We start from the raw sequence: 18733 nt of genomic DNA on the forward strand, positions 1-18733 counted from the left end.
CCCAAACTGCAAACCCCACACTAACTGCAATGTAAACCTACCCTGGAACTGCCCTAGAAGACCAGACATTGACTTCAGGTCTAGGAGACCTGGCTTTCATCACAAAGGAAAATGTATCTTTAAATGATGGGAAGATTTTACTAATCAGCTATTAGCTCTCAACTAATGTGCTTTTTGGAAGGCTGTTTGACTGTACCATTGTCTCTTCCCTTTTCATTGTTAATCTGCCAGACCAAGGCAAAGCAAGATGTCTCCAGAACAGGTTGATTTATGCCAGGGAGACTTTCAGGACCTCTGAAATCAGGGAAGCAGTCTGGCACTCAGCTTCTACTCTTTGCAAGCAAATATAAGAGGGTGAGGGGGAAGGAGAGGAGGATGTGCTTGAAGAAAGCTAAGAATTGCTAATAATGGTTTGGCAGGACTGTTAAGAGCTTTTCTTCTTATTCTGATATTCCATGTTGATAGCCCAGTGGCTAGTTGATGAATTGTTTTTCAAAAAGTCTGCATTTTTTTAAGTGGCCTTCCATGGTTTCAGCTATTTTCATTACCCCATCACCATTAGCTTCTAAGTACTTACTGGCAAAGTGACACACATGTGGTTAACACATGAGTATCTATGAATTGGTTTCTTTAACGGGGCCCAGGGGATAATTCTTAAAACCCTCTGTCTACATGCTGTCTACATTTTTACTAGGAAAGGAGGGGTAGTTTGAAGAGGGACACTTGTAAATTGAATTTACTAAAGCGTGTGATCCAGATTGATTGTAGTCAAGCATGCTTGCTTCAGACCAGGGTTTAGGGAGACCCTGTGGTGGGAAGGTATAATGTATACTAAATGATGTTACTATGGCTCTGAAAAGAGAGGGATTCTCCAACTGTCAGCCTCAGAAACAATTCTTTTAAAAGTATGGGGTTTATATCCCTTTCCTGTCTCTTCTGTTATCACAAGGAACGTGTTTAAGTGAAGGCAGATGCAGGCCACCACCCTGGTTTCCCAGCACTCTGGTTCAGTGACATATTGGAAGATTTCAGGGCTCATTCCTTACTTCTGCCATGGTTTAGACCTAGCCAGTAACTCAGCACAATTTGCTCACCTCTCCTTCCCCCCACCAGGTGGGATGGGGAGGAGAATCAGAACAATGTAAACCCCATGGGCTGAGATAAGAACAGTTTAATAACTAAAATAAAGTAAAATATAGTGATAATAGAAACAATACCAATAACCAATGACCTCCAACTGGAATTACACCCCTAAACCCCCTAGAAGCCCCCCTACTAAACCACCATTATACAAGAGAAGAAATTAAAGCTCAGAAAACACAAATACTGCTCAATACAATTGCTCACCCCTTGCTGACCAGTACCCAGCCTGACCCGAGCAGCAATTAATCCCTTTATGGTGACTCCCCCCAGTTTACAAGCTGGGCATGACATGCTGTGGTACGGAATACCCCTTTGGCTAGTCTGGGTCAGGTACCCTGTCTCTGCTTCCTCCCAGCTTCTTGTGCCCTGCCTCACTGGCAGAGCATAAGACTGAAAAGTCCTTGATCAGGGTAAGCGCTACTGAGCAACAATTAAAACATTGGTGTGCTACCAGCATTGTTCTCAGACTAAAGCCAGAACACAGGACTGTAGTGGCTACTAGGAAGAAAAATAACTGTTACAGCTGAACCCAGGACAACCTCTGCACATATTTTTTCCCCTAAACTGAGGATAGAACACAGACACTTCTGATCCTAATGTGCAGCCAAGAGTTACTTGGGTACATGACTACAGGGCACATCACCCAGTTGACTTAGCTTCAGTGGGGGCATGGCCCAGGTGAGACAGAGAAACAAGACAAAACCCAAAAAGAATGACCGAGCCACAGAGCCAGTCACAGAAAGGCCCTGGAAATGAGAAATGGGAATGGAGGTTGTGTCACATTCTGTTATTTCAATTTCAGACAACTGCCATCATTGGAAAAAACAGTCCAGAGGGTCTGCAAGCTACAGCCACCCTTTGTTAACTAATTTTCAGATTCCTGCAAGCCAGAGCAAGGGCAGTTTGGGCCCATGTGACTGCTCATTTAGGCATTATGAGGAGTGAAGGCTGAGAGTCATAGACAATCTGTTTCAGACTTCAAGACAGATTTTTCTCTTTTCTTTCTTTACCATGGCGAATCATTAACCATTGGTACAAACTACCCAGGGGAGTGCTGGGTCCTTCATCTCTCAAGGCTTTTAAATCAAAACTGAGTGTCCTTCTGGAATACACAGTATCTAGAAATATGCTGTTAGCGTAGGAGTTAACTGGAAGAAAATATGACATCTTTAGGTGAGGTAAGATTGGGTTACCTAGGGCCAGAAAGGAGCATTATACCAACAAGTTTTTAGGGAAGACTTCCCTAAGTAACCCCTTTATTTATTCTCTGTTCGGATTGTTATAATCCATCCACCTCTTAACATAAAATCCAGTATATCTTGGAGATCACCATAGAGGTAAACACAGAGTAGCAACTACCAATATCAGAATTCTCATTCAATTCAAAAAATACTGAATTTCTGGAAAGATCAGGTCTTGACCTGCCTAATCTTGCAGTAAACACTAGGAACTTTTGAGTATCTCACAAAACCACTAATTTTAAGTACAGGTATGATTTTAGACCTGCATTAGACCTGTCTTTGTCTTTGGGATGAGGCTTTTATTCTGAACATCTCCCAGTTGTCAAAGTAGCTCCTGTTATTTGTACCAGCTAAACCCTGTCCGAGGGAAAGCTAGAAAGAGGGTAAGTATTAAAACCTCCTTCCACCATATTCCTGTGCCTGTAGCAAATAGATAAGCCCTTTAAAAAGTCAGGTAATGTTTCCCAGGCAATTATACAGTTAACAGGCTAGTGATGCCTCACTAATTTGCTAAGGATGGAAATGAGACTGTCTTTGCCTAATGCATCCTGGAGCTTGACAGAGATAATTATGCATACAGACTGTCAGAAGAGATGGAGCAACAGGCGACCTTCTTCCCATGCAGGCAGCTGTAATAAAGACATTTCCCTATGCATTATTAGTTGAATGAGACCTAGATGATAGTAATCCTGTTGTAACAACACAAAACCAAAATGAATTCATTCATTTTATTGAGCGCCATAGATTGACTACAACAATAAAGGGGTAATACCTGTCCTCCACAGATTTTATCTTTATTGTTCACAGTTTAATTGTGTCTCTAAAACTAGGATATACAAATGTATTATTAAAATGAGACATCTGGCAATGGCCCTAAATGCCTCCATATCAGGAATTTACTGTGTATTACTTGTAACAATAAATCTGTTGTGCACATCTGCAGCAGCAGAGAAAATCGCATCTGACAGCAATGATACAAAACATTCACAGGATGTCTTTGCGAAGGCACAAGACTGAATGAATCCAGGCTTTTACAGTCCTTTACAATCTTCACTGAACCTGATCGAGCTGAAGAAACCCATTTTATGGCACTTCTCTCATTTTCAAATCAGCCATCGTTTCTTGAGGCAGAACACCAAGAGATCTTTCAAATAAATATGCCTATAATGAATAACTTTTCATGGCACTTTTTATGGATTGGAAATTGTGTAAATGTTTGTGTGCTTTGTGGAATCAGGACCTACTGTTCTGTCTTCCAGAAATAATCTTAGATGCTTACATGAAGAAACAAACCCTAAAGACTTCTAAATGATATATGTGGCCAAGTTACTACCTCAAAACCTGCTTCTTTCAAAAGATATTTGTAAGACAAGGATTTCCTAAAAAAAAAACCAACCTTATAGTATTCTTGTAATTAAGGAAATGTTAACATTACTGTATAGTTTCATCTTATCCTAGGTTAAAGAAAGAAAGAAAGAAAGAAAAAAATGGCCTTGGAGAAAAACTTCACATTTGAAATCTCATCTCAGAAATTATTGTAAGCTTTATTTGAAGGGTACACAGTTTTGTTCTGGATACTCAATGTTCCTGGCAGTTTTGTACTATGGAAGTGATGGAATTTACAATTCAAAATTCCAAACTCTTCCTGCCCTCTCCAAATAAAAATAAAAAATTAAAAAAAAGGAATTCCATAATATCCACTTTTTAGTACAGGGATCAAAGATATAATACAGAAAAATAACGTACACTTTCATTTGAAACGTCAAGCTCAGATGTAGTTTTTTTCAGGTTTGATGAGGAAAAAAGGTAGATACGCTGGTATGTATACTTGCAGGACATCACATTAAAATAATAGGTTTTTTTCTTAACAGCATGCATAATGCTTTTTATTATCTGAGATATAGAAGCTTTCATAGAGTTAGTGACATTGAACTCATCAAGTTACAGAGAAAAATAACTTGCATTGTATTTTACAGCGGGGTTTTTTTCCAACATAGCTATAGTTTATCACAGGTACACAATAAAGTATCTATTTGATGATGTGGTAATTACTTCTGTTGCATCTGTCTTCATGTGTATAAGATTTTTAAAGTGCTGTCTGAAATTTTCTATGATGATAGAGCTAGAGCACTGTGTTTGTCTACCAGGACTGATACACTGTCTTTTTCTACATTTCTAGAGCAAGGATACATTTTGTTGTATATTCTGCTGCTTCTCAAAATCAACAATAAGTACCTCTTAGTATAGACTCAACAAATACGTTTTTATTTCTGTAAGGCTGTTTTGCTAGGAAACTTTTTCTTTTTCATGGCATGAAAGTGAAGAATCAACTCTGATATCAGTAAATGTTTTATTGTCTTAATGTAGCACCCAGGGGAAATAACACTGCATCTCCAAATTCTCTCTTTGCTGTTTCATCAGACCAGTAATTCCCTAACTTAGTGACACAGATGAAAAGTAAATCATGAAACACCCCTATATATTCTAAATATGATTTTACAAGTCACAGGAGGAATCCTCCAATCTTTCCTCAAGCAAGAAAACAGAGCAGAGGCTGTGCCTGTGCAAAGACAGATAACATACCATAACATGAAAGTATCTGATCAGGAAGGGGAAAGTGAACTGCTATGAAGCTGCACAAATGAACAAAAGAGAGTGAGTTGCACACTGAAGCAAGCACACCCATGTACTTCAATTATGGAAGCGTGGTTGCTAACTGCTCTGTTACAAGGATGTGTCAGCCACAGAGCAAGCATTCCTCATTTTAATTGCCAGAAGCACCACTTCTCTACTAGTAAGCATATGAAGTACATCCAGGTTTCAGGAATATCAGGATCAACACTTAATATTGTACCAGAAATATAAAATAATAATATAGCTTGGTTGTGAAAACGGAACCAGTGCAAACTGTCAGGTAAAGCCAGGAGAACAGGCTTCATACGATTCTTGCAACATACACTTCTTACTGGCAAAATAAAGTTTTCAAGTCAACTGGTACTTCCAAGTGGCCTGTGTTTCAGTAATAACCAGCATGGTAAACTTGCATTTGCTCTACCCTATTGCATGCATGCTCTTTTGCCCACAGATATCATGTGAAAATCCAGGACCAATCTCAAACATCTCCAGGTTGCTTTGCTTTTGAACAAAGGGTGAGTGAAGTCTTTTAATAAGGGAGAGTAACATCAGTCCTGCTATGCTTTCTGCTTAACTCAGGATACCAGCACCATCCCCTGATCCTTGGATCCAGAGAAACCACCTCAGTTTCTGAGATGCTTCAGTGTGCAGCCTTGTGTCACCTGAAAAGAAGCCATTGCAAAAAGGAAGATTACAAACCAGTGTAAGGATGGGAAAGGAAAACTTAATCAGAATGTATTCCTCCAAACTGAAACCTGGCCTGAACCCTGGAGGTAATAGTTCCACTCTTGTCAAACTTAGCTGTCGTGGGATCTTGAGCAACCAGAATTGGTCACTGCATTACTCTTCTATCCCATCAGCAGGATAAACCTTTAAACAGTGCTGTGTACCCGGGTAGTGGGGCATAAGTTCAATATTGACAGAGGGAAGCTTGCCACCTACTGAATCACCACCTGAGTCACCCTGTAGCTGAACCACATGTTAGAGAGCTGGAAGTGTGTGCTGCCATGCTAGAAACCATCGGTGATGATGCTACACCAAGGTCCGAGGCAGGAGAACTTCACAGGTTGCAGGGTTTCTGTCTTGTGGTTCCTTGGCACAGGAAACATCAAGTGTACACAACAGGCTATAAAATCCACTTTTAGTATAAACCACAGAGCTTGACGTGCATGAGGCTTGAGAAAATAGTTTCCATTTTCTGTAACAGTGATAGTGTATACAACTTCTACCTGTAAATGTAAAATACAAACTTGGATTATCTAAACATCCGCCTTCAAGCCTCTCACAGCTGCAAAACCCCTGAAGGAGCAGAAGGAAGAAACACGGCAATGGTTAGCGCTACATTTGAACCACTGGAAAAATAATGACTGATGCTTATTAAAAACTTAAAACTATTTGAGAGTTTTTTCCAGACCATTGAAAATGTTAAAGTGGTGGTGAGTCTTGAGCTCATGTCAGTTTGCTTTCTGTTGCTGCTGCTTTCATTACTGTTGTATGAATCTGACCGTTGTTACTTGAAGATTTGCTGCAGATGTTTGCAGAACGAGTTTTAGTTAATCGGTGCCAGCTAACCTAGAGCCTGCTCACAGGCTATCCTCAGGCAGATCAGGGTAAGCACAGAGTAATGGGCAGGGTAAACTGCATCCAGGATTTACTTTTCCTCTACATACGTAAAATGTGGTACGATACTTTCAAGTGAGAATCCTAGTTTCAGTGCTCCTCATTTCACCATTCACTTTACTTCTTCTTCCCTGTGTCATCGATTACCAGCAAGCTTCATCCATCCCAATGTACAGTGATAAAAGTATTCACGCCACCAGCTTCTGTAGAATTCTTCCCCCTGTGAGCTCAGTAGCTCTCTGATGTAAAGTCTATGATAAACATGCTCTGCCTGGGGCAAGGCAGAGCGGGTGTTCTTGGCATGGTGAAGCTCCCATTTTGGCTAACAGGCTTGGTCCTCACCACTCCAGTGACACTTAGGAAACAGAGCTCTTTTAGGGCTGTAGTTGCAGCTACAGTGGATATAATGCTACTGAGTCATGGGAGTTAAGTGTCCAGCTTGTCAGTAGAGGGGACATGCTGCAACGAAGTGGACAGGGCAGCATGTCCGTTCAGGAAGGGTGGCAGGTTGCAGCCACCCTAGACCAGAGATGGCTCAGGGAGCCTGACTCGTGGATGGGCCCCAGGCCTGGCTTTTGTGAACTTGTTAGACAGGCAGGCTTTTATTAGCATGAAAATAGACTTTAGGAAGCCATTAAAATGTAACAAAAAAGTATTTAATGCCATATCGTGTACCGAGCTTATATCAACCTCCTTATTAGACCTTTCTTTTCTCTATTTTCTTCTCCTCCCCTCCCTTGGCATGGCTCTGCTGCACAAACAGCCCATATGGAAAACAGCACAGCCTGGAAACACCAAGCTCTCTCCGTCCTCTTTTGCTTTTGGCTTTTGCAGCTGCTGTTTTCTCAGTGTTGTCTTGGGGCAGTTTCCTGTTGCCATAGCTGATAGCCTGCCAGCGCCTGCCTGGGCCTTTCAAGTGTCAACACTGCAAAGTTTGCTGCGATGGCCAAACGCTTGTTAATGAGATATAGCAGCTGGGTAGGGGTGAACCACTGAGATGTATAAAGGCACGCCGCTGGTGCAGGAAGCGATGCCTTTTGAATCTTTTCAGAGCTCTGAAAGCATTCAAATCAAAGAGTATGTTGTATTCATTAATAAACCGAAGTTCCCATGCAACTGTGTTAAAGCCAGTAGTTTAACTTTGCAATGGACAGGTGATTTTTTCAACAGTGTTTTACACCGGAAGACAAAGGGCAAGAAAACAAGAGTTTATGTACTGCCAAAGGCATTACTTCCCTATCTAGCAGCCAGACAGAATTGTTAAACTGAGCTAGGTATTTGCCATTTCCTGACAATAAAAGCTTCTTTTTTCCTTTATTTTTTTATGCTTCAAAGCTCACAGTAGCCTGCTGGATCTCTGTGTCTCACACTTCTTTTAGACTCATTTCATAATTTTTTGTAAACCATGATTAAAAGCTAGAATGGGAAAAAAAATAACAAAAAGAGAAAGAAAAAAAAAAAAAGACAACTTGTTAAAAAAAGAAAAAAAGCCAAAGAGCCTACAGATGGGATTAATGACCAAAACTGCTTTCATTCAACTGGAGCAGTCCATGTGATCTGTAGTCTGCATCTGCTTTGCTATAGCAGAACATCGGAGTGCCCAACAGCTGGGCAAAACAGGCAGAAAGTAAAACCAAAAGAAAAGAGCATACAGTGCAAAGTTTTAAAGGCAATGTGAGCCAAAGAGACTTTTATTCTTTTCTTCTCTATCTTTATTCTTTTTTTTTTTTTTTTACTTTTTTCTTTTCCCCCTTTTTTTTTTCTTTAGGAGAGGGGCAGCTGGGGAAAAGATTGAATGCAAGGAAAACATGTTTAAAACTGAAACAACCACAGTAATAATAGTGACAAAATTGCTTTGGAAAAGTTAAACAAAAGAAGTGTTAGAAACAGGAAACGGCCATATGGCTCAACACGCCTGCCATTTTCTGGTTTATCTTAATTGTTTCCCTCACTTCTCCGCAAATGAGTACAAGTGTCTCAGACTCATTTATATGCTTTCATTTCCCTTTCACAGTAACTTGTTCCAAGGTAATTTAAGCCAAGCCACTTAAGTGATATTTAGCTATTTGACTGTTTAGAGAACAGCAGTTTAGCTATATTCATCAGCCCACTGCAGCTACTGTACTTGTTTTTAGACTTCAGTTACACCAATCAACTTCCTACTAAATGGCCCTTTTTGGGGTAAACTAAGTCACATAGGCCTTGACCCAGAAGCCACTAAGGTCAAGAGGAGTAATGCCATTCACTTTAACAGATTTTGGTTCAGGCATATTCTTCCACTTTAAAATTTAATTCCAGTGACATGTAAAGGTTAGGGGTAGATTTTGTTCTCTTCCCAGAAATCTAGGTAGTTTATTTATATTTTCTCTAAAATGTTTATTTTAAGACAGTCATATATTGCATTATTGTAACTGAAATGACAGATAAAACCTGAACTCTCTGTAATACTTCCCAAAAAAGATTTTCCACTGAAGACTGACTCTGGTGGGGGAATGAGAGAGAGGTACTGAGGCTTAAATGATATTTTAATATGTGAAAATTCTTCCAAATAGAAAATTTCAAATCTGGCCAGCCCTACTCTGAGTCAGACTGTGATAATTTTGGCTTTGATTTTAGCTGTATGATCCCTGTGCTGTCTACCTGGTCGCACAGACGTGACTGCAAAACATGTGGAAAGAAACCAAAAGAAGGTCTGGGGATGGCCATGATGCAAAAAAGACCCTATGTCAGGAAGGAGAGCCAAAACAAAACATTTCCTATTAATAATAACATCAAGTGTAACCATGGCAAGCTGTTAAGCCTTTAAATAAACATACCATGACAAGCTGAAGCATAAGCTTCAACCAGCTTGTTAGAACACAGTCCTCTACCATGACAGAAGTTAAGATGTTCTGCATGCATGAATCATGTGCCAGGGCACAAACCGCATCTTGGCTACTCCAGCTACTCAGAGTAAGCAGCAGATTATGGGGAAAGCACTGTTAATGGAGAAAGACAATGCTTTTCTCATCTTCAAGCTCTTTTCAGCCTCAGAAAATGCTGAGTGGTAGAATCTGCTCAGAAAACTCTTGTTCAGATGCAAGCCACTAAATTTGTTCATACTTACAAAAGATAATGAACGATTAATAAATGAGCCAGTGAATGTCTGGCCTGTGCCCCTCCCCATATGGCTTCAAGAAGATAATTGCAGCACTGGGGACACAGAAAAGAGGGACAGACATCTGTTCAGTGAGAGTGGAGATCATTTTTTAAAAACAATTTCTGTAGCTTTACTCATTTACAGGAGAAAAAAGGGATTTTTATAACAGTGACTTTACTGAGTGCTTAAAACAAGGCAGGAATCTAAATATATACTTCTGTCTTGCACTGTAGTAACACCACAGACCAGGGAGCAGTGTGCTTTCTGGAATTCCTGGGCCAGAACTCCAGCCTTCAGCAGAAGATTTAAGTGAAAGGAGTTGGAAGAGAAACCAAAGTATTCTGAGACCTGTCCACTTGTCTTTTCTTGCTGCCTTTCAAGTCGTTTTTTAGATTCCCTATATGACTTCAAGAAGATGTTCACAATACTGTCAAACCTATAACTCACAGTATCGCTGAAAAGCAGGGAAAAGATTAATATAGTTGCCAATATTGCCATATACAATTAGTTTGCCTACTGCAAAGGTAGGGAAAGTGTAAACTTCTCAGAGATGATCTCATTAAAAAGGAGGAAACATTTTAAGGTCCTCAGAAAAGAACAACTAGAAAGATGGCTAATGTCCTTTGGAATCACTCACATTTGCTACACAATATAACTAACCATATATATATGAAGGCACAACAGTGAGGAGCAGTGGGTGAGGGCAAGTAGCTTTTCTAGATCTGTAAAACACTGTCCAAACTTACTATAATACACCACTGTGCTTTCTGATAACAGCTCATGACATATCTGTTGCTAAGCCTAAACTTAGTTCTTAAGCTCAGCTTTTTCATAAAATCTCTAAATCATGTTTTTTTCCATAATAAATGCAATCTGCATTTGGACTTCTGAGTCTACGTGGCTTATAGTATCAGCATGTGGTTTGTCATCCCAATACGTTGTTCCTTATTTTTGATGTGTGAGATTTTCTAAATCGCAGACAGGCAGACAGGCAGACTGTGACTGCTTCCTTCCTTGCTTATGATAACCCTGTCCCTTTTCTCAGCTTACACTTACTAAACTTAACTTTGCAGATTGTTTCTGATATCTCCTCCTCAGCTCTTTTTCTCTCGCTTTTGATACCTAACAAGAACACTGCAAAATGCCAGTTGCTGAGCATGAAGAAACACATCTCTTCCCCAGACTTGTCATTGGCACCTAAATGAAAAAGCCACGCATTCCCTGTCTTTCTCTTTTCATTCCCTGAAGAGTAACTGTACATGAATGTTTGTCATTTCGTTTTTTCAGAGGAACACAGACAAAGCCCATAAGGATCTCAAACTCTCTTGTCACCCCCAAACAGACATTTCTGTATCCCTAGAGTTTCCTTCAGATTGCTTTCCTGCAGGCCTGCAGTCATTTTCTGTCAAGGAATCTCAGACTCTGAATGCCTGTTCTTAAAACAGCCATCTGGGGCATTTCCTCAGAGGAATGGTACAACTTGCTTTACACCCCCTTCTCAAATAGAGCCTGCAATAAGATGCATGGATTGTGGAGAGGAATGCTTTGGGGGGATCCCAACATTTTGTTAGATCTGCCAACCTGACAGGTTCAACAGAAAACTCTGAAGTTTCCTATCCCCACGCAGTGACCCACAGCTAATCTGCATGACAATACGTTGTGTAATTGCAGGAAGCCACTGCAATATCATTCAGGAACAGGAAGCTTGGGAACTGTTTACAGCCACAGCTATGGTGAGGAAACCTGTCATTACCTTGTGCACTGTTTCTTCTGAAACATGGATGCAATTGAAAAATCTTATCACTCAGGCTTATACGGAAGATCTGCTGAAATAGAATAACGTAGGAAGAGCAAAAAAGAAACTGGGCTTGGTCGACTGCTGTCATGATTACATTATAGGGGCTGAAAGACAGTTTCGGCAATTGCTTATTGTGCATGAAAAGACAGAATTGTTTGCCATCAGTTAGGCTTCAGTTAAGTTTACAATTCCTTATCTCTTGTTTAAGGTAGTACTTCAAAGGAGTACTTGCTTCTTGCCCTTTGACTCAAGTGGGCACAGCAATGGGATGCCATGTGGGAGATGCAGATTTGAGAGCATTCATGTGCTCCCAACCCTCAGGCTAACAAGAGGCAGGCAATTCTGCGAATTATTTTTCCGCTAATTTAGATTAACTCATTAATTCATGCACAGAACTTTCAAAGAGCAAAATTATACCTGCATGCTGATTATGACTAGCAAACGAAGAAACACATAACAGGCCTCCAGTTTTGCTGAGTTTTGGACACATCTGTAGCCAAAAGGGGATTTTAGGATCCATGCTCACATTCCAGAAGAATGTAATCAAGGAAAAGACTGTTTGAAATAAAAAACTATGAGCTCCCAGGAGAAGAGCTAAAAATCAAGCACACCTTGATAGGTGAGGATGATCAAGGAAAAGAAGTTGCCCATAGCTCAAATATGTGGGAGCTGTGATGGTCTCAGAGCTTTCCAAAATTAGGATGGTTCTTGCTAGGAATTAACCTTTCAAATCTATTTTTAAAAATTCTGAACTACTCTTTAAATAAATGTCTCAAGCAGGCAACCATCAGGTCACCACATGCAAAAATGCAAATGAGATGATGTGTTGACAAATGTAGATGGACAATGTCACTTTCAGATTTAGAAATCATACTGTCCACAGTAGACAACATTGTTAACTCAGAGATGACACAGTACTGATTATGTTAATATTGTCTTCTCTTAGGAGAGTAATTGGTTTAGCTGGACCCAGAGGAGGCTATGGAACTTGAATATACAGTTTACAGAGATCGAAAAGGATACTAATAACTATTGCTAGCAATGGTTGAATCACATTTTTGTTTCACTAACCAAGCTCTTCCCTATCAACCCAACCCCCCTGGAAATAGAGGACAAATTTGATAGGAACCCACAAAGTGCTTCAATATTTCAAATGGGGGAGAGGTATTGCTCTTCTGAGATTAGGTTTTGCTTCAGTATAATTTTAGCCACAGAGAGCTAGTATATTTTTACTTGATGTAATGCTGAAATTAATATTATTTGTACTATAGTAGCATTCTAATACCCAGGTTGTAGGGTATTATGCTGTATTGTGGTCCACAGAGCCAGACAGAGACAACTTTGGCATCAGTGAAGAATGTATAACTTATACATTTAGAGTAGAACATAGGAAATAAATAATCTGACCAACAGCTGGTCAGAGACAGGTACAGACACCATAGCTGGGACTCATCTGTCCAAATTTCGAAAGCTACAAAGTGCATGCTTATGTTTGATGGACTTTTTCTAGACTCATTTTTCAATCAGTAATCAGGTCTTTCTAGGGAAAAACTTATTTCACCTAAACTGACCACATAGAGGTCAGATGGACCACAAGCATTTGGTTTTTTATTTTTGTCTGAAAAGCAATACAAACTTCAGATACAAAGATCAGACATGATGTCAGTACTGCTAAAGCCCACAGCTGGGTGTGACGAACCCCATGCTGTGAGCCAGGGTGCACAGGAAGGGAATGCAGCCTGCGATCTTCAAGTCACAGCAATGCCTGTCTGATAAAAGGCAGTGTCACACCACCCGTGCAGGGCAGAGCAGATCCAGAGACAGTGATCAGTATCAACTGAGAGCCAGTTAATCACTCTGCAAATCCATAATGGTGAACCAGATGTAAGGCCAAGCAGTGGATCAGGATCAAGGTCCAAACAGGAGAGATACAAGACCAGGCACAGGCACAGCTCCAGTATAGATCAGACAGAGACTAAGAGTGAGAGCTAGAGCTTAAAAGCAGCAATCAAGCAAAGGAAAATTACCCCCACTGAGGAGTGTCATGGGTGGACACCTAAGTCATCTCTATGCTGGACCTGAGCCCAGCAAAAAGATTCCCCAGAAAGTGGATGTCTTCTGGGTGCTGTCACTCTGTTGATCAAAGCTTATTCCGGTACCTTCTGTATCAGATCATAGTGTTGCTGCAAACCTGGAAATGCAAAACTATCCTTTTATTGATAATCAAACACAAGAAATGCTTTGGGAGCCTGTAACCTTCACTCACAAGGTATTTGGAGCAGGCAAGTTGCCTCAGATGTAGCCAAAATATATGCTTTAAAGTCAATTCACACTGCAACTTCTAGTCCAGTGTCTGCATGAGGAAAATGGGTGTATGTGGCTAAACCAAACTAAAACTGAAGTTGGACAAGTTTTCCTGCTTATGGAATGTACCAAAGTGAGCTCCTTTTACTATCAGTACCATCCTGGCATGCATGCTTCTGTGTAGTCTGATTATGCCTGCATTCAGGGTCCTGGCAAAGCTTGTTCAGCTCATGCTACTGCTTTTTTATTGTAGTGACACTGCTTTTGATGTCCAAACTACCTTTGATAATTGTACACTTGCAATAAGTAATGTCAACACCTTGTATAGATGACCTTATAACAGGTATATGTTTTAATGGCCAGAATACTGTTACTTTGAAGGAAAGCTGTACGTTGCTATTAGTACTATTGCAGTCTTAAGGACTCTTGTAGAGGAGGGTATTACTCATTCTAAGAAAAGATATCTGATCTGGCCCTAAATGGGTAACTGTTCAAAAAGCAAGAGAGCTCTTCTATTTAATCAAACACTTTTTTAGTGAAGAAGAGGAATTGAAGGAGCAGAAGAGAAGAAGGGGAGTGAGAATATGCCTAAGAACATGTTCTAGTGGTTTCAGTCCTTGGTTTAAGTCAATGTCTCCCATGTCCTTGAAAATACCATTGGCATCCAATCACTCAATTTTAAGTACACATCTCTGAGCTGCCTGTACAATGCACTCATGGTTTTTTTTTCTGGTTACAAAGGAGACAAAGAAAAAGAAGGAGAGAGAAACTGTATTTCAAAAGATTAGTGTACATGTTTTAGTCACTCACACTTTCCACTGTTCAAGATTACACTTTTATTAAATGACTGTTTCACTTTCAAGTACACGAGAGTATTTGAAATATTTCAAGGGTATTTCTTTTAGCTTCTAACAACTAGACGTTGCTGCCACCACTGGACTATTATTTAGAAGGAACCTGAACCGAAGATACTCTGAACTCAGAAGTCATGCTGATTTGCTCACAGGCACATAGTCAGGTGTACACTAAGTAACAGAATGCTTATTTTTCATTATTATCATGATTAGCTAAGAAAATTAAGGAAAACTCAAGAAACATTAGATCAAACTTTCCAGTCATCCTCTTAGCTCCAGTAAGGCAAATAAAAGGACATTAGGCTTAAGCCAGTGAGAAATATTCTTTTTCTTTTTTTTGGAGACTATTATTACTAAAGGATTGTCATCTGCTTCTAAACAAAGTAGAAAAAGAAATCCTGACCTGCATGTTTTGTCATATAACAGAACATTAAAATCAGGTAAGAATCATAGAACTATAGAATCATTCAGGTTGGAAAATGATCGAGTCCAACTTAGTACTGCCAAATCCATCACTAAACTATGACCTAAGTGCCACATATATACATCTTTTCAATACCTACAGGGATGGGGACTCAACCACTTCCCTGGGCAGCCTGTTCCTATGCTTGACAACCTTTTCAGTGAAAAAATTTTCCTAATATCCAGTCTAAACCTGAGCCCAGTACTGAGCCCTTGTCGTGGTTTAATCAATGCCAGACAGCTTGTCCACCCACGCCTACGGCCACACCACCCTGAAAATGCCCGATCTCGTCTGATCTCAGAAGCTAAGCAGGATCGGGCTCGGTTAGTACTTGGATGGGAGACCGCCTGGGAATCCCGGGTGCTGCAGGCTTTTTTGGAGGGCAAGAAGAGGGGGGGGAGTGGGTGAACAAGCTGTCTGGCATTGATTAAACCACGACAGCCCTGTGTAACACCACCTGTGACCAACCACCAACCGGATTAATCTCCATCCACCACCACTCTTTGGGCCTGTCCATCTAGACAGTTTTTACCCAGCATGTAGTAGACCCGTCTAAGCTATGAGGAGACAGTTTCTCCAGGAGAATGCTGTGGGAAACAGTGTAAAAGACTTCCTAAAGTCCAGGTAGACAAGAACAGCCTTTCCCTCATCCCCTCAGAAGGTCAACTTGTCGTAGGAGATCAGGTTAGTCAAGAAGGACCTTCCTTCCATAAACCCATGCTGACTGGTCCTGATCCCCTGGTTATCCTGCATGTGTCATGTGATGGCACTCAAGATAGTTTTCTCCATAACATTCCCCAGCCCTGAGGTCAGACTGACAGGGCTGGATTTCCCCAGATCCTTCTTCTGGCCCTTCTTGTAGATGGACATCACATTTGGCAACCTCCAGTCAACTGGGATCTCCCCAGTCAGCCAGGACTGCTCATAAATGATTGAAAGTGGCTCAGCGAGCACTTTCATCAGATCCCACAGTATCCTTGGCTGGACCCCATTCTACCCCATAGACCGTGTGTGTACTAGTGGTGTAGCAGGTTGCTATTTCCCCTTTCAATATAGAGGCTTCATTCTGCTCCCTATCCCTATCTTCCAGCTCAGGAATTTACTCACAGTATGTGGTGGGAACATAGGTTTGCTTAAACCAAAGCAGACCAGACAGTCTCCTCATTAAGATGAGACTCAACCCATTTGCAAACCACCGTTCAGGTGAATTTGTGAGGCATCTGGCACCAAAAGCCCTGCTACCTCAAACATAGTGGTTCTGATATACCTCAGGAAAATGGCACATTTTAAAAGATGGTACAGCACAGCATGTCATCACTATATTCTGAAAGTATTTCTAAATATTTTCTTCCATAGAGAAATATACTAACTTTATTATTACTATTGTGACTATTCTGAAAATACTGCCAAAAAAAAAAAACAAACACAACCCACCAAACCCTACCTCACTTCTAAGTCAAGTAATTCAAATCAAATCTGTGGTGAGGCTTTCATTTTGGGGTCAAATTCTGTCTGCAGGTGGTTCTCATTGAGTTCAATATGATCCCAAAGAATGCAGCAGAGGACTGAATTTGGCCTCTACCAGCTAGCCTAAATATATGATGTGGTTCTGTCTTTACACTGTATTGGAAAGAGATACTGTACTTCTTTAGTTTATGAGTCTGCTTATTATCAGTCGTGGGGAAAGAAAAGATGGTTAAATTTAGATTTCCACAGAATGTTTTGATTTAAGTAAAATAATTCAGTGACCACCAGTTTGGAACATCCTTCTGGTGTCGTAAGTAAGCAGTAAGCAGATTCAAAAAAGCTGTGCACGTACACTTAATTGATTGAAGCAGAGAACAAAGAGAATATCAGCCTTCCAGGTTTAGATGAGGATCAGGTGGTTTCAAGCTGAAAAGAAACAGGGGCCTTTGTTTTGTTTTAAGCAAAATTCTGGGATCTCCACGGTTCTGGACATTTTGCATTGCTTTAAAATGCAGTAGGAAAAAGCCTCTACAAAAACACTGATTACACAATTTTTATAACTTGTTCATTCTGTTGGCACATGAAATTTTCCACATTTCCCATCCTTGAACAAATTCCCTCAAAAACAATGATGTTGTTATTTAGTATTAAGTAAATATCAACTAAAGTAATGCAGTAACATCAGGCCATAGCACCTGTTATGGGGCTTGACACTGAAATGTTTAAACATGAAAATCCATACTCCAGTTACTCAGAAGTAATTTCTAATGATTTAAATCCTACAGAAAAAAAACAAATAAATAAATACATAAATAGGTAAATAAATAAAGCCGTATGGGAGAGCAGTGCATTAAAAAAGTAAGAACAATTGGCAGTGCCATCCGCAAACTGCAGCTCTAGGATGATTAGCACTAATAGCCAGAGATTCCTCTCTTACTCCTGTCTGAACATTTGGCAGCTCATTGCTACTGCCTTGCTGAATCTTTCCCTTTACACTTTTGCCCTGTAGGGTTAAAAAATTCCAGCTTGCTCTAACCTCTGACTTCTGGGGCTTATGTAGATGGAAAATTAATATTCCACTGTGTTTGGCCCTCTGATCACACTCTTTGGCTAATATGGAATTAATCTGCCAAGCTTGCTCAGAAAATGCACTGAACCAAAAGCCCAGGCACTGAGGAGAATGTGTTGCTCTCTTATAACATAGTCAGAAATGCTGTACCATAGGATGGCCAACTGAATTATTTTCAATGAATACATTATTTTCTGGGGGGAAGCAATTTGAACTGGAAGAGGTTCTTCAATGTGAATCAGATTTGGCAAATGTGGGTTGGCACAGAAAAAGAGGAAAATATTCAAAAATTACAAATTGGCTCATCTAAGTATTTCTGAAAAAAAAAAAACAAAACCACCAAAAAACCCAAAACCACAACCAAAAAATCAATCAATCAATCAAACAAACAAACAATCTGATAAAGAAGGGCTGCATTTATGAAGGAGATCTGGAACAATTCACAAATCAGAGGAGGCATATATCTCACCGGTTAGGACAATATTATCCAACACAGGAAGCCAACTCTCAAATCTTTGCTACTCCAGAGCACATAACCATCCTAGCAAATACATGAGGTTTTATGTAGAAAGCTGTTGTGCTTTGCATGACAAATGGGAGACACCAGGACTGCAGTAAAAATATTACCTTCCCCAACTATTCCCGCTATAAACCTCTCATCTTTTTCTTCACCCAATCCTTATTTATTTCAAGTGCACCGATTTCAGTAGGACAGAAAAATAAGGCCTCCCTCAAGGACCCTATTATTTAGCTACTAGAATTCAAATCCCTAGTGGAAAGTCCTAACCCAGAGCCCAGACCTGATAAGCTAGATGCAAAGTGATTTGAATGCATGTTCCCCTCTTTCACCACCATCTAATACACTTATTAATATAATTTGGATCTAAAGGGGAGTAAACTCTTCTCTCTCTTATCCCTAGGAATTTTTTTCACTTTGATTGACAGCCCAGCTTTCACAGGAGCGGCAGAGATTTCCTCCATTCAGGAGCTGCTCATGCAGT

At 40.3% G+C, this 18733-nt stretch overlaps 1 pseudogene; it reads left to right on the forward strand.

The window, feature by feature from the left end:
- The first annotated feature begins 15449 nt into the window (after positions 1 to 15449).
- Positions 15450 to 15568, forward strand: LOC133215177 (5S ribosomal RNA; annotated as a pseudogene).
- Positions 15569 to 18733: the final 3165 nt, after the last annotated feature.

The sequence above is a fragment of the Neopsephotus bourkii genome, unplaced genomic scaffold (assembly GCF_033783945.1).
Source record: "Neopsephotus bourkii isolate Nb327-2 ecotype Australia unplaced genomic scaffold, CSIRO-AGI_Nbou_v1 NB_960, whole genome shotgun sequence".
Lineage (NCBI taxonomy): Eukaryota > Metazoa > Chordata > Aves > Psittaciformes > Psittacidae > Neopsephotus > Neopsephotus bourkii.